The following is an 11,320-nucleotide window of genomic DNA, read 5'->3' on the forward strand; positions in this document are numbered from 1 at the left end:
GATTTCACTGGGAAATCTTTATTTTTCAAAACATGTTTCTTTATTTATTTACATTGAGCCACTTCTCTAAGCTTGTAGTGCTTCACGGCACTTTTCTTGGATCACAACAGATCACCTGAAACATGTTTGAAAAAGGTTTTGTCAGCAGGGAAATATTGAGTGAATCATTCATTTTTAATTAAATGACACGTTTGCTATAATTCACAGTATTAAGAGAGATTGCAATGTTTCTATGTCAACCAACTACCCACAGTATTTGTCACTCGACTCGTTTCGGTGACTGTGGTCATATCACTGTTGGGTCCGTTCACCCACAAGTGACGTATTTCCCTATTTAGGTCCGTTCACCTAAAAAGGGTATCATGATTGAGGCTCGCCCACCTAATCTGATAAAACAGTAGTAATGTGCACAATACCCCACATACCGGCTGTAATTGAAGACTACAAAGACTTAATCCCTGTAATTATAAATTTGGAAAATAATTTGGAGTATTGTAAAACAGTTGATAAAAAGAGAATGACTCACATTGCAGATTTAACGAGCAGAGTATAAGCCTACTGATTAGCCTTGTTTAACCTATTTTAAATAACAATGCACACAAATTGGGTTAGTAACTAATACAGCAGTTACGACAATTCACGAGATTAAACCCTCACAACGATTTACAAAGTGCAATACTTAAAATTTCAGCGGATTCACAACGAATGACAGAGTATAGCCTGAGTTCGGACAACACTCAAACATTCAAGTCGAAATCACGATGAATAACAAAGTATAAACTCAATTTGAGCGGCACTCAAACAATCGTTGGATAGTTTCAATCGATCGGACGTTGTATCGTAATAGCGATCGAGTTATTACCCTGTTTGTTGCAGCAGCGTCTCGTGCAGTGTGTGTTTTATAGTAATTAGTCTATAACTTAACGTATATTGTGAATTTCTGTAACACCCCGAAAACGGGTTTGGTAATCATACTCCGTTAATACCAAAAGACGGGTAAAGTACCGTTAGCAGTAAAGATAACCCGGTAAATATTTGGATTTAATAAGAAATCCTAATAATTTAAATACAAGCGAATCAAAGAATTAAGGAATTGAGTTTATAAGAACCCGAGTCAACGGGACTTAAAATAAAACGGGTTTTTAGCTCCTGGAACCCACCAAGTAACTAGGAGTATTAACTAGTTAGTTAATGTCTTGACAAAATAGAACTAATGTGGTTAAGCTACCCTTTAAATAACTTGTGTAAAGTGAAGGGACTAGACATGGACAATTGAATTAAAGTTTCAATTAAACAAATTAATAAACAAAACACACACATACGTGTGTGTGTCTGCGACTTCAACCAGAGCCAAGAAGGGCTCTCTTGCTCAAAACCCTAATCCCTCAAGAATCTCTCAAATTGAAGCCCAAATCAAGAGCCAAATCATTGCATGAACATAAATTTGTGGTCACCTAGTCATGGGGATTACAAGGTATGTTAAAAATTATGATTTGGTGATACTTTGAGATTATGATGAATAATCATAATCGAAATTCTGGAATGAATATTGATTCTATGAGTGTTATTATGATTATATCTTGGTTTAGAAACAAACCCTAGTAGAAAATTTGATGAATTGTTGTCAAAACTAGGGATTTGATAATTACCCTATTATGTGCTAAATGGGTTTTTGTATGTTATGATGAACACTCGGATCGGAGTGTTAATTTGATGAATATTGATTGTTATGATATAAGCTCTTGATGTAGTCCATGAACACTAGATATAGAGGGTTGAAATTTGATGTTAATCTTGCTAAAAATGACTAATTACGGACTAGTTAGCAAAAGTGTAGAATGATGCCTATTAGGTGTTTGTTAAAATGCCTAAATGAGAAGTAAAGTGTTGAAATTCAAGTGAAACGCGTAATTGACAAGCTTGACTAATTACATGAGACATGGGATAAAACGGGTTCTAATCATAATGTTGATTTGCCTTAATCATGCATATTATATGATTAAATGTAGTTGACTTTAGAAAGTCAAACTAACTAGTGATGAAGTCGAATAAGTGGTTTCGGCTAAGAAAATAAGTAAAGTGGTATAGTCGTGATTGTTAATGACTAATCTAACCACCTTGTAAATGATGAACAATAGTTGGCGCTTAAACAAGCTAGGTGAAGCTTGGAGTGAAAGCGGGTCAAACGAGTCAAGCATAGAAGAAAAGCGTAGCTCGGATGCAAGGTAAGTGTAATTTACACACTTATGTAGAATGCTTGTTATTTCGATACTTATGAACGTGAAAACAATAATATTGGAAATTGGAAAATTGTCAAGTGTTGACTTATGTAAATCATGGTTAAAAAGGATACCCATAGCGTAAGCCGAAATGGGATGAAACTGCAAGAAAAGTGTGTAAAATAAAAAGGGTATGGTTATAAAACCCGGGATGGGATGATGTACAAATTGGAAATCAAAAACGGTGTTTTTGATTTAAATAGACAATGTTGGGCATATAGTCCAAACGGGTCGAATGGTGGTGATAACACCATTTGACAATATCGAATAATGTGGTCGTCAAGTCTTATGTTAACAGGACTAATTAGCAAATCGGATAGTTGCGTCATCATTGATGGTGTGATAATAAAAGCGAGGCATAAATCGGGTCTATTCGTTGATCCGAGCCAGGTACGCATATTTATGTTGTAGTTAAAATGTGATATTTTGGTCGAATATTTGGTGAGAGTCCTTCATTGTAAAAGAAGGACCAAAATCGACCAAAACGCCATTGTAGGCTAAATTGAACAAACAACCCTTAGAGGTTGTTTGGAAACGAGTCTTATGATTAAACAAAAGCTTAGAGCGAGTATGAGTAGTGAAAATGAAATTCTTGGGTCGAAAGACTCCTTATGAGTCTTTGCCGTAAAATGATATTCCAAGGGGTATAATTCGGAACACGTAGATATCTACTTTAAATCCAACACACAATTAGTTGTGATGGAAGAATACTATATAAGAAATATAGGTTACAATGCTAGAATAGAATAAAAGCAATTGTGAGCCTAAAAGTGCTTAGATACTCTTAATGGGTCAAAATAAGCAATTAAGTGTAAACGGGATTTTATTATATAAGAAACCCGTGGTTTGAGAGCAATATGATAGGAGATATTGATATAATGAACCTCATGATTTTAAAGATCAAATAAGCAAGTTGGTGTGATAAAATCATGAACGGGTCAATATTTGGTAAAAAGGGTAATAAGCTGAAGACTTAAAAGTCTTAAGTTTTGCTAAGCCGAATGTCGGATTTTAACTCCATATGATGGAGGATCAAATTACAATCACGTAGGAAGAAACGGTAGGTCAAACAGACTAACGATTAGAAAGATACGGAAGTTTTCGTGTCATTAAGCGACAAATGGAAAAGGCTGAATACAGGGACCACTGTAACTTACGGTGTCACCGTAAGTTACGGTGGAGTTGAACTCTTTACGGCAGTCTCCCCCTGAGTTACGGTGGGGAAAGGCTTAAACAGAGACCACCGTAACTTACGGTGCCACCGTAAGTTACGGTGGAGGCAAACTTGAAATGCAATGTTTTGGATCAACAGATTATCCTTGGGATTTCTTTCCATTATCATTTATCTTGATTGGTACCGTTATTTAAAGTATCAAAACTAACGGTTGAGTTGGTTTTGAACACAGGTGTATGCTGAGAGCCCGGATGAAGATCAAGCGTCAAGCTCAATGAGGAACCGAACACATGTTTGATAAAGCTTCCGCAACGTTGTTGTGTCGTTATTCTAAACGGCGAATTAAATCACATTATGTATATCACTTAAATTATAAAAGTTTTTAACAAGCCCGTATTTTCATTATAATTGTGATTGTAATTACATGATTATAAGTTTAAATTATACGAAAAATGTTAAATAATAACTAGGGTGTTACAATTTCTACGTCGAAGTAAAGCAGAATGTCAAGTGCCAACCCCCTCTATATATACTGAAAATTGGAACCGCCCGCGTGTCTCGAAGGGTTCCTTGGTCGCTGTCGCGTGTCGCGGGGCACACCCCTATGGCCTAGGGTAGCCTGGTCATCTGCATAGCCTAGGTGAGTCAGTTGTACGATTAGTTTCAACTTGAACAACGAATTCTGAAGATAAATATTGATTAGGGTTTACCCCCCCCCCCCCCTGAGTTTTAGGGCCCTGATCCTGATTCCGATTATTCTAAAAATTTTAGGGTTTATGCAAAATTACTTGGGTTTCTAAATTAGGGTTTTCTTATTAGATAATTAACATACTAAGTAATAATTTTAATGAGAGTTGTTACAGTTAGACATTCCGGTGTAGAAGTGGGAGCACATTACTATGGATCTGTTAACTAAACTACCAAGAACATCACGTGGATTTGATACTATATGGGTAGTAGTTGACAGATTAACCAAGAGTGCTCATTTTATTCCAATTCGGGAAACATACACTTCCGAGAAGATGTCGGAAGTATACACGAATGAAATTATATATTGTCATGGAGTACCGGTGTCTATCGTATCGGATAGAGATACGCACTTTACTTCAAACTTTTGGTGTGATTTTCAAGAGGAAATGGGTACTAAGATGTTCATTAGTACTGCATATCATCCGCAGACAGATGGGCAGAGTGAAAGAACTATTCAAACACTCGAAGATATGCTATGAGCATGTATAATCGTTTTTGGTGGTAGCTGGGATATCTATATACCACTAGTTGAATTTTCATATAACAACAGCGACCATTCCAGTATCGGAATGGCACCATATTAAATGCTTTACGGCAGAAAGTGTCGAACCCCGGTATGTTGGGGTGATGTGGGTCCATGAGAATTAGCTCACAAAGATATAGTCAGTATCACTAATGAAAAGATTGAAGTGATTCGGGCTCATTTAAAAGCGCCTCAAGATCGGCAGAAGTCCTACGCGGATAAAGCACGAAGGCCAATCGAGTTCCAGGTTGATGATATGGTTATGCTTAAAGTATCTCCGTGGAAGGGGGTTATCCGATTCCGAAAAAGGGGAAAATTAAGTCCGAGATTGGAAGGGATCGGACACCACTTCGGAGCGTGTGGGAAAGGTAGCGTACCGACTTGAACTGCCAGAAGAGTTGAGCGGTATACATAGCACTTTCCATGTTTCACATCAACGAAAGTGCTTAGCTGATGAAACGGCTTATATAAGCTATGATGACATTGAAGTTGATGATAAATTGAATTATGTTGTAAAGCCTATCGGAATTCTTGATCGAAAGGTTAAAAGCTTAAGACATAAAGAAATCAATCAAGTTAAAGTTAAATGGGAACATTGGAAGGGATCGGACACCACTTCGGAGTCCGAAGAAGAGATGAGACGTTTATACCCTTCCCTATTCGGTACGTATTATGATTTCGAGGACGAAATCCTTTTTAAGGGGGGTAGACTTGTAACACCCCTAAATTATTAAACTATATATGTTTGTGTACATGAGTAAGTTATAAAATTTATAATAAAACGATGAGAATCGAAACTAGGAATAATTAACCTAGTTAAGACCTTATTATAAAAGATGGGGAAATCAAAGAATTTTAACTATTTTATAAACTTAGAAACTAGAGGGGCCAAGTGTGTCAAATTTGAAAGATGTTTTGTCAAAATCCTGGATAAACATCAGGATACACACTTTGTGTGTGTGTATTCTGTTCGATCAAAAACCCCCAGGAACGACCCCAAGCTCTCACAAACCCTAACTCCCTCAATTCTACTTCAAATCAAAGAAGAACTCAATCAGGAGTCAATCTTAAGCTAAAATCTCGATCACTAACACTAGGGGATCGAAAGGTATGCTTAATTTTGATATATGAAGATGTCTTGATGATTCTTGAATTCTCATAACAGAAATTAGTGGTGAATTGATGGATGTTATGGTTAAATTAAGATGAATATAAGTCTAGGAACAAGTCTTAGGCAATAATTTGATCAATTCATGTCATAACCTATTTGTTTTAATGGTTGTCATATAGGTGTGATATGGGTTTTGTAAAAATTGCTTGAATTCTTGTGATATTGATGTTAATTGATAGATATGATGCAAGTTCAAGTGTTAATTTGGTGTTCTAGTCATATTAGTATGCCAATGATACTTTGATATGGTTAACTAGTTAAATCATGAACATGATAATGGTGTTATAATAATTATGCCCTTAAGATGTTCGATGAAATGTCTGAATGAATTGGATTACTTGAAAGATATGAAATAATCGCTAAATTGATTAGCAAAAAGTATGGTATGTTGAATATTGAAACATGAGTTCTAAGTGATATATTCGAATCCAATTCTATTGGAGATTTGGGTGGATCATCAAGTGTACACCGCTTAAAAGGAAAGTTTTGAAAAGGTACGTGGCTATTCGTTTCGTAATATCTTGTTTAGCACTTTTATGTTTAGTTATTGAATGATAATCAATTCGTTATAATGTTGGATAATACTAAAAACGAAGGATTTTGTTTGTAGTATCCAAACAAGAATAAGTAGCAATTTCGAAAAATATAGAAATGATGAAAGTGGTGGATTCCACTTGAAAGTTAAACGGGTCAACTTGACTCAAATAGTACAGGATTGATTTAGAAAAAAAAAAGTGATGGATTTCGCTAGAGAAATCAAACGGGTTAAAATCACCAAAGTATTAAACTTTGGTAAGTTAAAGCGAAGAATATAGCTAATTTGGACAAATGGGTTGATTATGACGTATATATCTTGTTAACGGCATTTGAGTTTTAATAGAATGTGTCATAAAAATATAAGTATGTTGATATCTAAGCTCTTATAGATGTTTTGAGTTCATAAGAACATTCTATAGTTCATTAATAGAAAGGGACGAATAATTATGAAAAGTTTCTATAATCCGAAGGTTTAAATGAAAGAAATTTTTTCAGGTGAATGTAGGATTTTGATTCTATGTTATAGAATATCGAATTACGGTCACGTAGGAAGAAACGGGACCTAATTCGGATTAGTAACGGACAAGTTATGTCTGTTTTCGTAAAATATAGACTAGCTGGGAAACTGCAGGTTTCAACAAACAACTCGCTGGAAAAACACCTCCGTCGCATCACGCGACAGAGACCTATATAACCGTCGCGACATGCAACGGCTCTCGCGGCCCGCGAAAGCTAGAGGGTTCTCTGTCGCGGCCCGCGATAGCCTCCCAGATATTGAAAATTTTGTTTTTTTTTTCGCCTGTTTTGACCATGGGAACTTGTTTAATCATCTTATAACTTACATACTAATGTTTTGGGATGGTTTTTGGTCATAGGTAATAAATAGCAACTTGCGGATGAAGATCAAGTTATATAGTAAAACCGAACACGCGCGCAAAGAAGCTTCCGCAATTGAAACTACTTCTTTTGTCACAAAATGTTTTGATGTTGTAATTTCATACTTTTGTAAATATGGTTAGTATGGTTTGAAAGTTAAGTGTGTTGGGTTTGAACAACATATTTTGGAAACATTAGTGAATGTCGTTGTAAAGTTTTGGAACTTATATAAAAGTCGTTAATTCGATGTTTTACTATTAAAAGACTTACAAATGTATTATGTATTACATAAATCATAAAGTAAGCACGAAGGGTCTTACAATGTCAAATCAGAAATACACTACAGAATATGAGTAGTTTACAATTTATAAAAATAATATCCCTATTTATCAGGAACATGTAGAATTAAATCAGAAATATACTAATCTGGATTTGAAGAATTCAAACTGAGATCTGGATTATTAGAGATATAATCGGCTGGAAATCTCCCTATAAATACTCCAGAACATTAGGAAGGAAAAATTACAAGTTTTGTCCTTTATCTTTATACCATTTTTCAGGCGGTGTCCTTTTTAACGAATGTTGACAGGCGGTGTCCTTTACTAGGTATTTTGTTGCAAGTTTAGTCCTTTACACCCAACCCCGTTAAAAAACTTGTTATACTAGGTATTTTGTTGCAGGTTTAGTCATTTACTTAGGTATTTTGTTGCAAGTTTAGTCCTTTACACCCAACAATTAACAGGGTTTTTTAACTAGGTTGGGTGTAAAGGACTAAACTTGCAACAAAATACCTAGTAAAGGACACTGCCTGTTAACATTCGTTAAAAAGGACACCGCCTGAAAAGTGGTATAAAGATAAAGGACAAAACTTGTAATTTTTCCCATTAGGAATTCACGAATTAAAAAAATGTTTATCAGCAATTCAGTATTACTTGTGCGCTAAAATTACCTTGGAATCAGGAGCGCAATGATTGCGCGTTGCTCAAAAAATTCGCCTAGGTGCCAAAAGCATGCGCTTTTGATAACTATAGTTCGAAGGTTTCATTTTTCGTTCGTGGGTCCAAAAAGATTTCCCCTAACAGATAATATCATGATCACCATTCATCACGCCTAAAATTCTTCCTCTTAGTCAATTGTGAATATTTTGTAATTATTGTGTAGACTATAACTGTTATGTCTTTGCATATATTTCTCCTTGTAATTAGCCTTGTATTCCAGTATATAATGATATCAAAACTCTCTAATCAAGCAGAGAGAGTTCCCTGAATTACATGGTATCAGAGCTTTCTTCTACCAACTATCTCTATTGGCATAACCAAATCCTACCCCTCCTTGCGAATCAAGAATTAATCGGATATATCGATGGTTCCATCTCCCCACCTCCAAAAACCGTTACCATTGATTCCAAAGATCAACCTAATCCCGACTAATCGACCTGGTTTGTTAATGATCAACAAGCCGTTCTTATCCTTAACTCCTCCCTTACCGAAGAAGCCGTTGCCGAGATACTCGGTCTCTCCACCGCTCGTGAAATCTGGACTGCCCTCCAGGCAGCATTCAGTAACACTTCCTTAGAACGGATGCATTTACTTCGTGCATTTACTCATTCACCAATCGGTCCAAATCTGGATCCTCTGGATCCGGTTCCTACAACCGTGGGAACAATTAATCCATCTCCTCCAAAGGAACCCGTAGGCCACCCCATTGTCAGTTATGTCGCACTAACGGACATTATGCGAATAAATGTCCAAAACTCTCCACCTTTGTGGCCTCGGCTTCAGAAAATGACGGACTTGCGCACGCCTTCCACGCTCAATGTCATGTTTTGGATGCAAATAGTCCCGACTGGACAGCCGACACCGGGGCCGATGTTCACATGACTAATGACACCAGTAACCTAAACTCCTTTTCTCCTTACACAGGCACATCATCCGTTACTTTTGGTAATGGACACTCCTTACCAATAACTCATAAAGGACGCGTCGAAGTCAATAAACACGTTAAATTAAATGATGTTTTGGTTGTTCCATCCGTAACTCGAAATCTCCTCTCCATTAGCAAATTGACAAATGATTATCCCGTTGACGTTTTATTCTCTAATTCATTTTTTGTGATACAGGAACGGAAAACAAGCCAACCTCTTGCTCAAGGTCGGTGTGAAAACGGTCTTTATGTGCTTCGGGACAAGTCTCTTGCTTTTTTTGCTTCTAGTGCGTCTAATAAAGCCTCATTTGAATTGTGGCACAATCGTTTGGGTCATGTTGCTTTTGATATTATTTCTGTTTTAAAAAGACTTGGTCATTTGTCATTTATATCCATTTTACCTAAGCCCAATATATGTTCTCCATGTCAACTTGCTAAAGCCCACAAATTACCTTTTGACACAAATGACAAACGTGCATCTCACCCCTTAGATCTTGTTCATTGTGATTTATGGGGACCTTCACCAATCATTAGCAAAGATGGTTATAAATATTATGTTGTGTTTGTTGATGATTACTCTAGATTCACATGGATGTATCCTCTTTAAAACAAAACATAATTTTATACAATCCTTCAAACCTTTTTGCGTCTTGTCCAAACTCAACTTTCACGAAAAATAAAGGTTTTTCAAAGCGATGGCGGTAATAACTTTGTCCGAAAAATCTTTGATGAAAATGGCACCTTTCACCGTTTTTCATGTCCCTATACCGCCCCTCAAAATGGACGTGCCGAAAGAAAACACCGTCACATTGTAGAGACGGGCCTAGCCATGCTTTTTCATGCTAATGTTCCCATCATTCATTGGGTCGACGCCTTTAGTTCGGCCACATACATCATCAATCGCTTGCCCACCAAAGTCTTAAACCAAAAATCTCCTTTCGAAATGATTTTCTCCATAACACCTAATTATACAAATTTCCGTGTATTTGGGTGTTGTGTCTATCCATACCTAGGTGACTATGCACCTCATAAACTTGCACCACGAAGTATCCCTTATATTTTCTTAGGTTATGCCCCGCAATATAAAGGATACAAATGCTTTGATCCTGCATCATCACGCATGTATGTGACCCGTCATGCTCGATTTGATGAAACTTGATTTCCATTTGTGCGAGACTCATCCTACACCAACTTAGCCAAACTTTTCCTTTCCACCTTTCACGAACCCACCTCTTTTTCTCCTCCGCAATGCCATACCTCTCCAACTCCTACACCAACATCCATTTCTATTTCACCTTGCACCTTGTGTAAAGGTGATTCTTCTCCCCAATCGAACACAACCTCCACCACTCTCGACACCCACCCATTATCACCCACGGCCTCACTCAACACCAGCCATCCTTCCACCTCACCTGATAATTCTTCCACGCCAAACATGACCTCAACCAATACCACTCCTTTGTCCTCCGCCACACAAGAACAACCTTCTGCCCCACCACCTCCCACACCTACTCATCCTATGGTAACCCGTTCCAAAGTCGAAACCTTCAAAACCAATCCCAAACACACATCATATCTTGCAAATGCCATGCACTCTTGTCTACGTGCGGCCCTCCTCACCAATAGTGTTCCAAAGGGCTACAAAAGTGCATCAAAACATCCACATTGGATGAATGCTATGCAAGATGAACTTCAAGCACTTCATCAAAATCAAACATGGAATCTTGTGCCACGTCCTTCATCTACAAACGTTGTTGGCTCTAAGTGGGTGTTTCGAACTAAATATCATTCTGATGGCTCTCTTGATCGGCATAAAGCAAGACTCGTCGCTCAAGGCTTTACGCAAATCCCTGGTCTCGATTTTAATCATACTTTTAGTCCTGTGGTAAAAGCATCTACCATTCGCATTGTTCTCTCATTAGCGGTTATCAATAATTGGTCCTTACACCAACTCGATGTAAACAATGCATTTCTCAACGGGGTACTTTCTGAAATCGTCTATATGGAACAACCTCCCGGGTTTGTCGACCCCAACCTTCCACACCATGTTTGCAAACTAAATAAGGCTCTCTACGGCCTCAAACAGG

At 37.3% G+C, this 11,320-nt stretch overlaps 1 long non-coding RNA gene across 1 annotated transcript; it reads left to right on the forward strand.

The window, feature by feature from the left end:
* The first annotated feature begins 2,005 nt into the window (after positions 1-2,005).
* On the forward strand, positions 2,006-3,861 carry LOC110938834. Its single transcript, XR_002591732.2, has 3 exons — positions 2,006-2,225; positions 2,578-2,669; positions 3,686-3,861. It is a non-coding gene; the product is annotated as an uncharacterized LOC110938834 (long non-coding RNA).
* Positions 3,862-11,320: the final 7,459 nt, after the last annotated feature.

This window comes from Helianthus annuus, chromosome 5 (genome assembly GCF_002127325.2).
Source record: "Helianthus annuus cultivar XRQ/B chromosome 5, HanXRQr2.0-SUNRISE, whole genome shotgun sequence".
In the NCBI taxonomy this organism is placed as follows: domain Eukaryota; kingdom Viridiplantae; phylum Streptophyta; class Magnoliopsida; order Asterales; family Asteraceae; genus Helianthus; species Helianthus annuus.